At 39.9% G+C, this 13607-nt stretch overlaps 1 long non-coding RNA gene across 1 annotated transcript in view; it reads left to right on the forward strand.

Annotated features, from left to right (window-relative positions):
* LOC139182719 (uncharacterized) overlaps nucleotides 1-11437 on the forward strand; it is a 57027-nt gene extending 45590 nt beyond the window's left edge. Inside the window, exon 4 of the long non-coding RNA XR_011566252.1 lies at nucleotides 5517-11437. This is a non-coding gene — a long non-coding RNA (uncharacterized lncRNA). The remainder of the gene's footprint in view (nucleotides 1-5516) is intronic.
* Nucleotides 11438-13607: the final 2170 nt, after the last annotated feature.

Below are 13607 nucleotides of genomic sequence, written 5' to 3' on the forward strand. Positions count from 1 at the left end.
TCTAATTTTCCACTAAAATATATACAAAATTGCTTTTGTTTTTTTGTTTGTTTAATGATAGTCATAATACAATTTAAAAAAATAAGGTACTACTCTATTCAAGCTCCTCCCATAGTCTGGGCTTTCCCTACTTACAATTTCATCTTCCCCTTTTCCTTCTTTTTTTTTGTTTTTCCCACCTTTTTGTATGCTTTTTTTTTTTTTTTAATTTACCTCTTTCTGAAACACTCTAGGATCGAATGTGTTCTTTCCTTTTAACAAATAGGACATAAGTATGATTTCCAATGTGCCTAAATAAGCAATGCCAAAAACAAAGAAATTTTATCTTGTGTCCTCATAGTGGGGAATGTTTCAGGTGGTGATAATTTCCAAGATCCTATAAGGGTTTGACAGGCCACAAAGGAACATGGTCCAGGTATTGGCTGGAAAACTTAGGTTTACTTTTCCCCCTTTCCTTCTTAATAAAATAAACTTCCCACCTATTATACCATGTGCTCTTCCATGCCTCAAGCTCACATGCCCCACCAACTCCAGTTCTTTGAATGACTAATTCTGTTTATTCTTCAGTACTCAGCACAAGCATTGTCTCCTGCAAGACTCATTGTCCATTGAGTGAAATAAAAACCCATTCATGTGGCTTCCTAGAGCGTTCTGTAGCAGTAGCTCAAAAACCTCTTCCCATTGCATTGAAACTCTCTCTTCCCAGGTCTGTTTCTTCTCTGTTAACCTAAAACAATAAAAGGGCCAGTTATTTTTCCAGCACAACAGGGTTTTTACTTGGGAGCAGCAAAGAACTGCAATTCTGGACATGCAATTATGATGAAGCACAGGCAAGTCAGGTAAAGCAAGGGAGAGAAGCTGTTATAAACACAAAGTCCAAAGTACAGCAGTTTTTCCTTGGCTGAGCTGTTTGTTGTCAGGCAAGAAGAAAATGTTTCCTCTTCCTGCTGGCCCTGTAATGTCGCTTTCTGCCAGAGATGCAAGGTATGTCTTTTCCTACTGGGATCTGTGCTGGCACAAATAGTATATGCATGAGAGCTCCCCTTCTGGCCTCCCAGCTCCATTTCCATGAAGTTTCCCTTTTAATTTTCACAGCTCCCCCTCAACTGAGGTCTTCAGAACAGAACTGATGTGCTGGTGTAGTAATTCCTAACTCAAGAGTTTACCATGAAATGATTATTTCCATTTTACAATGGATAGTTTAAAATGTCTTTAAAAACATTATTCTCAAATTAACAATAAACTATGTAATAAATTATAGAGCACAGAGGACAATGGCTCAGTTGTTTCAAAATCATGTTTATTATATATACACACATCATATGTGTGTGTGTACACAAAATACTCCTGAGTTAAAATTAACCCCAAACACCAACAATTTTCAAAGCAAATTCCTAGAAATGTTTCTTTCATGAGCTACTCAATGAAAAAGGGAAAGTTGAAATTAAATATTCTGAGATATCCTACACTAAGAACCCTGCAGACACTTTTGAACACAGTAGTGCCAACAGTTCTCTGACCATGTTGCAATTTTGTCAGGTACAGACTGAACAGACTAAGTAGACTCACCTACTCTGTGGACACACATTGAGAAACGTTGCATGACTTATTCTACCCAGCCCTTTACATGGCAGACAGGTCAGACCTAGATGTCCCAGCATACGTGGAAGATTTTTGTTGGAGTGGATTGTGCTCCTACCACAACACAAGAAGAAGCAGTAGACACATGCCACGTGGTACTCTGTTGGAGGACTGCCTAGCTTATGTTTTCCAATCCTACAAATTCTGCTCTTCTTTCACAGGCAGTCCTTCTAATTCAATGAATAATGTTATCTCCTTTTGGGGGGCATGTGTAAAAGGATTGTTAACTATTTTGAAAAGCACCCATCTGTGACAATAGTCGTGCTTACTGTGGCACTTGATTGAGATGATTTGGGAGAGGATGATGTCTCACAAATAGGAGGAAAGAAAGGGCAGAGAGGTCCCCTTTTCTTTATAATATCAGATTTATGTCTGATACCATGTGTTCATATTTATATCATATTTGTGCATAGTATCATATTTAAAACATATTTTCCATTTAGCTTTTCTAAAATTAAGGCACAGTTTGGGGAGTAGGTACCAAAATGCACTGCTAATTTAAAACTTGGGGTGGAATAAGGACAATTCAGCTTTTACTTTATTCATGAAATCTTAGCACAGGAAATGCTACACTGTCATTTGTTTGTGGCTTCATCTTCTGCACAAAATTAGTTTTCTGCCTGGTGTCATTTGTCAAGTCATCTTTTAAACTAGTAATTTCCCTACATCCCTTATAAAGGCAGCCCATCTTTAAAACCACTGCATGCTGACGTCACCCAACAAATTGTCACTACAGGGAAGGAATAACATGAAAGCTGAGAGTTATAACGCTGACCAAATGCAGAGCAGACAACCTTTTTGACCAACATCTTATCATAAATGCAGATAAAACTGTTAACTTTGGTAATTGTTGAGAAGGTTAACACTCTGCTATAAGTCCCATGACATAGGCATCACATCGGACACAAAATCATACATGTGTTGAACATGCTAATTATACAGAGGCGCCTAATGTACCATAAAATATACATGCATCATCTACAAAATGGTAAAATGCCAGTCTAAATATTTAAGAAATTTTACCCTAAATAGAATGTTTACTCAAGTAATAATAAATAATTTATAATATTTGATTAAATGGAGGTTTGCTAAATGCTTAGGATATAAAGATACTGTAAGGAAATTATAGGGAATCCAAATCATTTTGGAATGTCAGACAGAAAAGTCCAGTTTTCAAATCTCTACCTAAAGTAGTATTCAAATCATTTTGCATTTCCAGAAGAACCTGTAATTACCACCTTTCACGCTAGGTGGTGGACTCAAGACCAAAAAAAAAGCTATTAAATGGATGAATACATTTGATTTAGCAAGGTCAAAAGAAATGGAGAAGATCATTTTAAACTTGGAAAGAGGTAATTATTTTATATAGAATTCCAATGCGTTTGATAAAGAAAACAGACTGAGTCAGAGAAGCACGGAAAAGTGGTTTAAATAGCTTTGGGGATATTTCTAAATAGGGATTCTCTATGAGTAAGCCATCTACCATCAGGAGAGCCAGTTAAAACACACATTCCTAGGCCACACTGCCATGGTGCAGAATTATCACATCAGACTGGTGAGGATAAACTAGAGACCTGAACCTGTTTTCCTAACATATGGTTTTTATGCAAAATTCTAAGAACTAGATTTACATTGCTCTAAATCTGCCTGGTAGTAAAAAATCCCAGTTGGTTGAAACGTTCTGATGTTCAGAAACTTTGTTTTCAGCCTCCTCTAGCTTTTATCTTGAAAATCAGCAGTTGTAGGTTTCACTTTAAGGTCTCCAGATGAATTTTTGCTAAGTTACTATTACCCCAAGAAAATTCAGAGTGGCAGGTTCAACACTGTATGTAACAGAATTTTGGAAAGCAGTTTGAGCTTTGTAGAATGGGGAAAATGTGTTTTATAGAATGCAATGAAAATTAATCTCTTCTGGGAGGAATGGGTGGTATTTATATTAGGTATTCAAAAGTCGAACCACATTGATCTGTCTTTTGAAGTAATTACATTGATCTCTGGAGTTAGAGAAATGTATTGCTTATTCCCTGCGGATATTTTCCAAACCTCTTTTAAAAAACCAAAGCAGTTTTTTTTCCTTCTAGTTCAAGTCACAAAGAAAAGTGTCTTCTTGAACTGCAGCGAATTATTCTGAGGAATAGGAGAAGGCAATGGCACCCCACTCCAGTACTCTTGCCTGGAAAATCCCATGGACGGAGGAGCCTGGAAGGCTGCAGTCCATGGGGTCTTGAAGAGTCGGACACGACTGAGCGACTTCCCTTTCACTTTTCACTTTCATTGGAGAAGGAAATGGCAACCCACTCCAGTGTTCTTGCCTGGAGAGTCCCAGGAACGGGGGAGCCTGGTGGGCTGGCGTCTATGGGGTCGTACAGAGTCGGACACGACTGAAGCAACTTAGCAGCAGCAGCAGCAGCAGCAATAGCATTCTGAGGAATGTGTACATGTATGTGCTCATGCTCCTGTGTGTGTGTTCCTGTGCTCTCTAGAACCTCCTGAAATGAGTGTTCTGGGTTTCTTGTTTTTGCTTTTTTTTTTTTTTTTTTTTAAATAATTTTAGTTAGTTAGTTTCGGCTGTGCTGGGACATTGCTGCTACGAAGCCTTTTCTCTAGTTGCAGCAGGCAGGGTCTATTGTCTAGCTGTGGTGAGCAGGCTTCTCACTGCAGTGGCTTCTCTCGTTGTGGAGCGTGGGCTCTAGGGCACTCAGGCTTCAGCAGTTGCCACACATGGGCTCAATAGCTGTGGCACCCAGGTTTAGTTGCTCCGCGGCATGTGGGATCTTCACAACCCAGGGATCGAACCCATGTCTCCTGCATTGGCAGGCGGATTCTTTATCACTGATCCACCAGGGAAGCTCTTGAGTTTTATTTTAAATGAGAATTTTTTGGTAGCATCAAAAGCTTGCTCCTTTAAAGTCACTTGTAAAGTATTTTTGAATGGATAATATACTCAGATAATCACTCAACTTCGACTGAGTATACAGAATAAAATTTAACCACTGTGTTAAGACTTAACACAGTCTGTGAAAGTGTATTCTGTAGAGTTTGCAAGTAGTCCACTGAGGGCTACTGGCCCCTATAGTACATTAACACAGGCATCTTTGCTCTTTGAATTCTTGTACCTAAATGGTAAGGTTTTCTTATTTTTCACCTTACTTTCAATTGTTATTTCATGTCTCTTATCAATACACCAATGCCGTAGGGAGGACTCTTTCTATTGCTAATCTTCAGAAGTTTTGGAAGGCTGATAACCACATTTAGTTTGTTAGGAATGTGTACAGAGTAAGAAGGAGAGTAGGAACGCAGTGGAGTTAAGGAATACTAAATCAGTGAAGTAGGAGATACTTTGAAATATCTACTCTGCCAGTGCTTTCTAATTATTTCCTCATTCTTGATTGTTTTTCCCATGGGGGAGACTGTAGGTAGTTGAACTATTGTTTCAAGTAAATCTTCTGAATCTACTTTTACTTGTGGTTATAATCATAACATTTCTAGAAAAGCTTTGTGGCCCCCTAAAATATATAAATGTTTTCAATTATTTTATTTTTCATCTACTAATAGCAGAGCATATTTTCTTTCTTAAAAAATCTAGATGTGCTTCTGAGTGTTTTATGAGACAGCATATTTGCATTGCTTTCTATGTATATGTATTTATACATGCATATATGTGAGTGTGTCTTTCATATGGGGCAGAGAGGAAAAGGAGCCATTTTTCCACTTTGGGAAGTGACTTCACACGAATCTGCTTTATTTGAGTTACTTTCCTTGCTTAATTGTCTTCATCAAGGTCACTACATGGTAGAAGCACCACAAAAACAGGAATAAGAGAGTTTACAAAGGAGCAATATACCAGGACTGGAATTGTTTGTCTGCTCTCTCAGGGGCAGGATGGAGGAGCTGATGAACAAAAGCAGCCATTTCCAAGAAAGAACAATGGCATTCTCTGTGACCTGGAGCACAGCTGGTAACCCTGGATCCTCAAACATTAACTCCTTCCTGAAGATCCACATTAACATTTCCTCCAGCCACATCTACAATCTACAGCATCTCAGACAAATTGAACACCTTGCTTTTTTTTTTAATTTAAAAAAATTTTCTTCTAATTGAAAAAAAAATTATGTTTTTTTTAGCATTAAAGAACAACTCCAGTAAATTTATAAATGTCTAAATACATGAGGTTTGTTTGTTGAGATTTGTATCTGGAATTACTAAATACCCATGTGACCATGAGCTGCAGGAGGGTGAAGACTGGATTTGCTTTGCTCCACACAGTTTGTGTGGCATGACCCAGTGCCTGGCACACAGTAGGCCCGTGATAAACATTGTTAATCAACTGACTGACAGTAGTTGAAACAGAAAGTCATCAGTGGGTTGAGATTGACTTGTAACATTAACGGAATCAGTCGGATCAAAACATAAATGTGATTTTTTTTGTGTCTTACTGATTTATTTCCTCTGTTTCCCCTCACATAGCCCTGAAAACCTATTTTAAATTTCATGAGGAGCAATGACGTGTTCCACTGTGCCATCTCAAATCTCCTTCTCTGAATTCAGGTTTCATCTTAAGTGCAGAAAAAGTGATGCAGGCTCACAGTAGAAAAGTATATTTTTGAAAATACCCAAATCTCACTGCCCAGAAATAAGAACCACTAAAATGTTTGCTGTTTCCTTCATATTTTTCTGTATTTATATCTTTAATTTATATCTATATTTGCATAATTCAGTACTATAAATATAATTTCATATTCTGCTTTTAATGTAAATGTTATTTCTTAAGCATATGCCATATCATTCAGTTTAGTTCAGTTGCTCAGTCATGTCCGAATCTTTGTGACCACATGGACTGCAGTACACCAGGCTTCCCTGTCCATCATCATCCTGAAGCTTACTCAAACTCATGTCCATCAATTTGGTGATGCCATCCAACTTTATCATCTTCTGTCATTCCCTTCTCCTCCCACCTTCGATCTTTACCAGCATCAGGGTCTTTTCAAATGAGTAGTTCTTCACATCAGGTGGCCAAAATGTTGGAGTTGCAGCTTCAGCATCATCCCTTCCAATGAATATTCACGGCCTGATTTCCTTTAGGATGGACTGGTTGGATCTCCTTGCAGTCCAAGGGACTCTCAAGAGACTTCTCCAACACTAAAGTTCAAAAGCATCAGTTCTCTGGCACTCAGCTTAATAGTCCGACTCTCACATCCATACATGTTCAGTTCAGTTCATTTGCTCAGTTGTGTCCGACTCTTTGCGACACCATGAACTGCAGCATGCCAGGCCTCCCTGTCCATCACCAACTCCCGGAGTCCACGCAAACCCATGTCCTCCATTTAGTTGGTGATGCCATCCAACCATCTTATCCTCTGTTGTCCCCTTCTCCTCTTGCCCTCAATCTTTCCCAGCATCAGGGTCTTCTCAAATGAGTCAGCTCCTCACATCAGGTGGCCAAAGTTTTGGAGTTTCGGCTTCAGCATCAGTCTTTCCAAATAACACCCAGGACTGATATCCTTTAGGATGGACTGGTTGGATCTCCTCACAGTCCTTGGGACTCTCAAGAGTCTTCTCCAACACCACAGTTCAAAAGCATCAATTCTTTGGCGCTCAGCTTTCTTTATAGTCCAACTCTCACATCCATACATGACTACTGGAAAAACCATAGCTTTGACAAGACAGACCTTTGTTGGCAAAATAATGTCTCTGCTTTTTAATATGTTGTCTAGGCTGATCTTAGTTTTTCTTCCAAGTAGAAAACGTCTTTTAATTTCATGGTTGCAGTCACCATCTGTCACCATTTTGGAGCTCAAGAAAATTAAGTCTTTCATTGTTTCCATTGTTTCCCCATCTATTTGCCATGAAGTGATGGGACCGGATGCCATGATCTTAGTTTTCTGAGTATTGAGTTTTAAGCCACCTTTTTTACTCTCCTTTTTCACCTTCATCAAGAGGCTCCTTAGTTCTTCTTCGCTTTCTGCCCTAAGAGTGGTGTCATCTGCATATCTGAGGTTATTGATATTTCTCCTAGCAATCTTGATTCCAGCTTGTGCTTCATCCAGTCCAGCTTTTCTCATGATGTACTCTGCATGTAAGTTAAATAAACAGGTGACAATATACAGCCTTGATGTACTCCTTTCCCAGTTTGGAACCAGTTTGTTGTTCCATGTCCAGTTCTAATTGTTGCTTCTTGACCTGCATACAGATTTCTCAGGAGACAGGTCAGGTGGTCTGGTATTCCCATCTCTTTCAGAATTTTCTATAGTTTGTTGTGATCCACACAGTCAAAGGCTTTGGTCTCTTGCTTTTTCGATGATCCAATGGATCCTGGCAATTTGATCTCTGATCCTTCTGCCTTTCTAAATTCAGCTTGAACATCTGGAAGTTCACAGTTCACAGTTCACCTGACTTGTAGAATTTTGAGCATTACTTTACTAGCAGGTGAGATGACTGCAATTATGCAGTAGTCAGAGCATTCTTTGGCATTGCCTTTTTTTGGGATTGGAATGAAAACTGACCTTTTCCAGTCCTGTGGCCACTGTTGAGTTTTCCAAATTTGCTGGCATATTGAGTGCAGTGCTTTCATAGCATCATCTTTTAGGATTTGAAGTAGCTCAACTGGAATTCTATCACCTCCACTAGCTTTGTTTGTAGTGATGCTTCCTAAGGCCCACTTGACTTCACATTCCAGGATGTCTGGCTCTAGGTGAGTGATCACACCATCATGGTTATCTGAATCATGAAGATCTTTTTTGTATAGTTCTTCTTTGTATTCTTGCCACCTCTTCTTTATATCTTCTGCTTCTGTTAGGTTCATGACATTTCTGTCCTTTATTGTGTCCATCTTTGCATGAAATGTTCCCTTGGTTCTCTAATTTTCTTGAAGAGATCTCTAATCTTTCCCATTTTATTATTTTCCTCTATTTCTGTGCATTGATCACTGAGAAAGGCTTTCTTATCTCTCCTTGCTAGTCTTTGGAACTCAGCATTTAAATGGGTATATCTTTCCTTTTCTCCTTTGCCTTTCACTTCTCTGCTTTTCTCAGCTATTTGTAAGGCCTCCTCAGATAACCATTTTGCCTTTTTGCATTTCTTTTTCTTGGGGATGGCTTTGATCACTGCCTCTCATATGATGAAATGAACCTCCATCCATAGTTCATCAGGCACTCTGTCTATCAGATCTAGTCCCTTAAATCTATTTCTCATTTCCAGTGTATAATCATAAGGGATTTGATTTAGGTCATAACTGAATAGTCTAGTGGTTTTCCCTACTTTCTTCAATTTCAGCCTGAATTTGGCTTTAAGGAGTTCATGATCTGAGCCACAGTCAGTTCACGGTCTTGTCTTTGCTGACTGTATAGAGCTTCTCCATCTTTGGCTGCAAAGAATATAATCGGTCTGATTTCATTGTTGACCATCTGGTGATGTTCATGTGTAGAGTCTTCACTTGTGTTGTTGGAAGAGGGTGTCTGCTGTGAATAGTGTGTTCTCTTGGCAAAACTCTGTTAGCCTTTGCCCTGCTTCATTTTGTACTCTAAGGTCAAATTTGCCTATTACTCCAGGTATCTCTTGACTTCCTACTTTTGCATTCCAGTCCCCAATTATGAAAAGGACATCTTTTTGGAGTGTTAGTTGTAGAAGGTCTTGTGGGTCTTCATAGAACCATTCAACTTCAGCTTCTTCAGCATTACTAGTCGGGGCATAGACTTGGATTACTGTGATATTGAATGGTTTGCCTTAGAAACAAATGGACATCATTCTGTTGTTTTTGAGATTGCATCAAAGTACTGTATTTCAGACTCTTTTGTCGACTATGATGGCTACTCCATTTCTTCTAAGGGATTCTTTCCTACACTAGTAGATATAATGGTCATATGAGTTAAATTCACCCATTCCACTCCATTTTAGCTTGCTAATTCCTAAAATGTCGACATTCACTCTTGCTGTCTCCTGTTTGACTGCTTCCAATTTGCCTTGATTCATGGACCTAACATTCGAGGTTCCTATGCAATAGTGTTCTTTACAGTATCACACTTTACTTCCATCACCAGTCACATCCACAAGTGGGTGTTGTTTTTGCTTTGGCTCCATCTCTTTATTCTTTCTAGAGTTATTTCTCCACTGATATCCCGTAGCATATTGGGCACTCACCTGACCTGGGGAGTTCATCTTTCAGTGTCCTATCTTTTTGCCTTTTCATGCTGTTTATGGGTTTCTCAAGGCAAGAATACTGAAGTGGTTTTCCATTCCCTTCTCCAGTGGACCACATTTTGTCAGAACTCTCCACCATGACCCATCCATCTTGGGTGGCCTGACATGCCATGGCTCATAGCTTCATTGAGTTAGACAAGGCTGTGGTCCATATCATCAAAACCTCTTAAAAAACATAATCTTGATAGCCATGTTGTATGCCACCATAGAGGGATGTCCCATAATCAGGTTAATTTCTTTTTCTTTCTTTTTACTGTTGGGCATTTAGATCACTTGGAATATTTTTATCTTCATGATCATGTTTACACATAATGTTTGTGAACATCAGATTGCTTTCTTGGAACACTTTCCTAAAAACATACTTGATTATTTTTAAGGCTTTTGATCTAAGTACTACCACACTGCCTTCTGGTTTTATTACAATTAGTAGAATAAATGGATCTCAGGTGGCCTTGGCCGGCAATGGCTTGGAGTGGGACTTGGGTTGGTCCCAGAGACGGGGCTGTCACAGCACTGAGAGCACTAGATTCTAGCCTCTAGGCCAGTGGTCAGTGACAAGGGCTTTGGCCCTTTGGTTTTGCAAAAAGGAGCTTCCACAAAGACGGAAAGTAGTGAAGCAAGTAAAGTTTGTGTGTGTGTGTGTGTGTTTTAAGAGGGTAAAGAATACAGCATGTGTGGATAGGCATACAAGCAGACTCAGAGAATCCCCGAGTTGCGCCTGAGTGGCAGCTTAAATCACTTATATGGGGCATTTCTTCTGGTTTTCCTTTGGTCAGTCATTTTGATTTGCCTGGTTCACTGTCCCTATTTGGTATATCTTAGCATCCTTCCATGTGTGAACACGCATCTTTTAGCCAAGATGGATCTTAATGCAAACGTGTCTGGGTATGGCATCTCTAGACTTTGCTCCCACTTTTGCCTGCAAGGAGCCTTTCTGTGCCTGTGTGGCTGGGGAGTTCTCCTGACTTTGGGGAATGAGAGATGTGTGGTCTGGGCAGGGCCCAGCCTCCTCCCTTAATTGCTATTCTCATCTTGGAGTTTCCGGTCAATAGAGAATGAATTTCCAATTGCTTTACCCTGCTGGGGCCAGTCTGCCTCCTGGCTCAAAACTTCTAACAGCAGTGAATGAGACTCTAATAGTAACTGATAGCAGCTAACCTTTTTTTAAGTCTTATTATGTGCCAGATACCATACTAAATGCTTTATGTGTGTGTTTTCTCGTTTAACTTTACCCATAGCAATATGAAGTAGGTATTATTTTATACCCATTTAAAGATGATAAACTGAGGCACAAAGAGGTTACAAACTTCCCTGGACTCATACAACTGGATTTTTGGAGCCAAGTGATCAGTTGCCAGAGCCCTGGCCCTTACTATACTGAAGGAATCTTTGGCAGCATTGAAAGGTACCCCTTAAATCTGGTATTTTAATTCTTTGCTAACTATATAGAAGAAAAAACAGTATCTCATTGTAGTTCCTAAGTTTCATTATGTTAATATCAGCAACTTTATGTGCTTTCCTGATATAGCTGTTTAGCCAGTTGTATTTCTTCCACCCAGTGTGAATTGTGTTTCCATCACTTGCTACTTAGTGACTTCTTTTTTTTAAGTATAAGCTTCAAATAAGATCAGATCAGTCTCTCAGTCGTGTCCGACTCTTTGCGACCCCATGAATCGACGCACGCCAGGCCTCCCTGTCTATCACCACCTCCCAGAGTTCACTGAGACTCACGTCCATCGAGTCAGTGATGCCATCCAGCCATCTCATCCTCTGTTGTCCGCTTCTCCTCCTGCCCCCAATCCCTCCCAGCATCAGAGTCTTTTCCAATGAGTCAACTCTTCGCATGAGGTGGCCAAAGTACTAGAGTTTCAGCTTTAGCATCATTCCTTCCAAAGAAATCCCAGGGCTGATCTCCTTCAGAATGGACTGGTTGGATCTCCTTGCAGTCCAAGGGACTCCCAAGAGTCTTCTCCAACACCACACTTCAAAAGCATCAATTCTTCGCTGCTCAGCCTTCTACACAGTCCAACTCTCACATCCATACATGACCACAGGGAAAACCATAGCCCTGACTAGACGAACCTTTGTTGGCAAAGTAATGTCTCTGCTTTTGAACATGCTATCTAGGTTGGTCATAACTTTCCTTCCAAGGAGTAAGCGTCTTTTAATTTCATGGCTGCAGTCACCATCTGCAGTGATTTTGGAGCCCAGAAAAATAAAGTCTGACACTTTCCACTGTTTCCCCATCTATTTCCCATGAAGTGGTGGGACTGGATGCCATGATCTTCGTTTTCTGAATGTTGAGCTTTAAGCCAACTATTTCACTCTCCACTTTCACTTTCATCAAGAGGCTTTTGAGTTCCTCTTCACTTTCTTCCATAAGGGTGGTGTCATCTGCATATGTGAGGTTATTGATATTTCTCCCGGCAATCTTGATTCCAGTTTGTGTTTCTTCCAGTCCAGCATTTCTCATGTTGTACTCTGCATATAAGTTAAATAAGCAGGGTGACAATATACAGCCTTGATGTACTCCTTTTCCTATTTGGAACCAGTCTGTTGTTCCATGTCCAGTTCTAACTGTTGTTTCCTGACCTGCATACAAATTTCTCAAGAGGAAGATCAAGTGGTCTGGTATTCCCATCTCTTTCAGAATTTTCCACAGTTTATTGTGATCCACACAGTCAAAGGCTTTGGCATAGTCAATAAAGCAGAAATAGATGTTTTTCTGGAACTCTCTTGCTTTTTCCATGATTCAGCGGATGTTGGCAATTTGATCTCTGGTTCCTCTGCCTTTTCTAAAACCAGCTTGAACATCAGGAAGTTCACAGTTCACATATTGCTGAGACTGGCCTGGAGAATTTTGAGCATTACTTTACTAGCGTGTGAGATGAGTGCAATTGTCCAGTAGTTTGAGCATTCTTTGGCATTGCCTTTCTTTGGGATTGGAATGAAAACTGACCTTTTCCAGTCCTGTGGCCACTGCTGAGTTTTCCAAATTTGCTTGCATATTGAGTGCAGCACTTTCACAGCATCATCTTTCAGGATTTGAAATAGCTCCACTGGAATTCCATCACCTCCACTAGCTTTGTCCGTAGTGATGCTTTCTAAGGCCCACTTGACTTCACATTTCAGGATGTCTGGCTCTAGGTCAGTGATCACACCATCGTGATTATCTGGGTCGTGAAGATTTTTTTTGTACAGTTCTTCTGTGTATTCTTGCCACCTCTTCTTAATATCTTCTGCTTCTGTTAGGTCCATACCATTTCTGTCCTTTATCGAGCTCATCTTTGCATGAAATGTTCATTTGGTATCTCTGATTTTCTTGAAGAGATCCCTAGTCTTTCCCATTCTGTTGTTTTCCTATATTTCTTTGCATTGATCGCTGAAGAAGGCTTTCTTATCTCTTCTTGCTATTCTTTGGAACTCTGCATTCAGATGCTTATATCTTTCCTTTGCTCCTTTGCTTTTCGCTTCTCTTCTTTTCACAGCTATTTGTAAGGCCTCCCCAGACAGCCATTTTGCTTTTTTGCATTTCTTTTCCATGGGGATGGTCTTGATTCCTGTTTCCTGTACAATGTCATGAACCACTGTCCATAGTTCATCAGGCACTCTATCTATCAGATCTAGTCCCTTAAATCTATTTCTCACTTCCAGTGTATAATCGTAAGGGATTTGATTTAGGTCATACCTGAATGGTCTAGTGGTTTTCCCTAGTTTCTTCAATTTAAGTCTGAATTTGGCAATAAGGAGTTCATGGTCTGAGCCACAGT

This window comes from Bos indicus, chromosome 4, assembly GCF_029378745.1.
Source record: "Bos indicus isolate NIAB-ARS_2022 breed Sahiwal x Tharparkar chromosome 4, NIAB-ARS_B.indTharparkar_mat_pri_1.0, whole genome shotgun sequence".
In the NCBI taxonomy this organism is placed as follows: Eukaryota; Metazoa; Chordata; class Mammalia; order Artiodactyla; family Bovidae; genus Bos; species Bos indicus.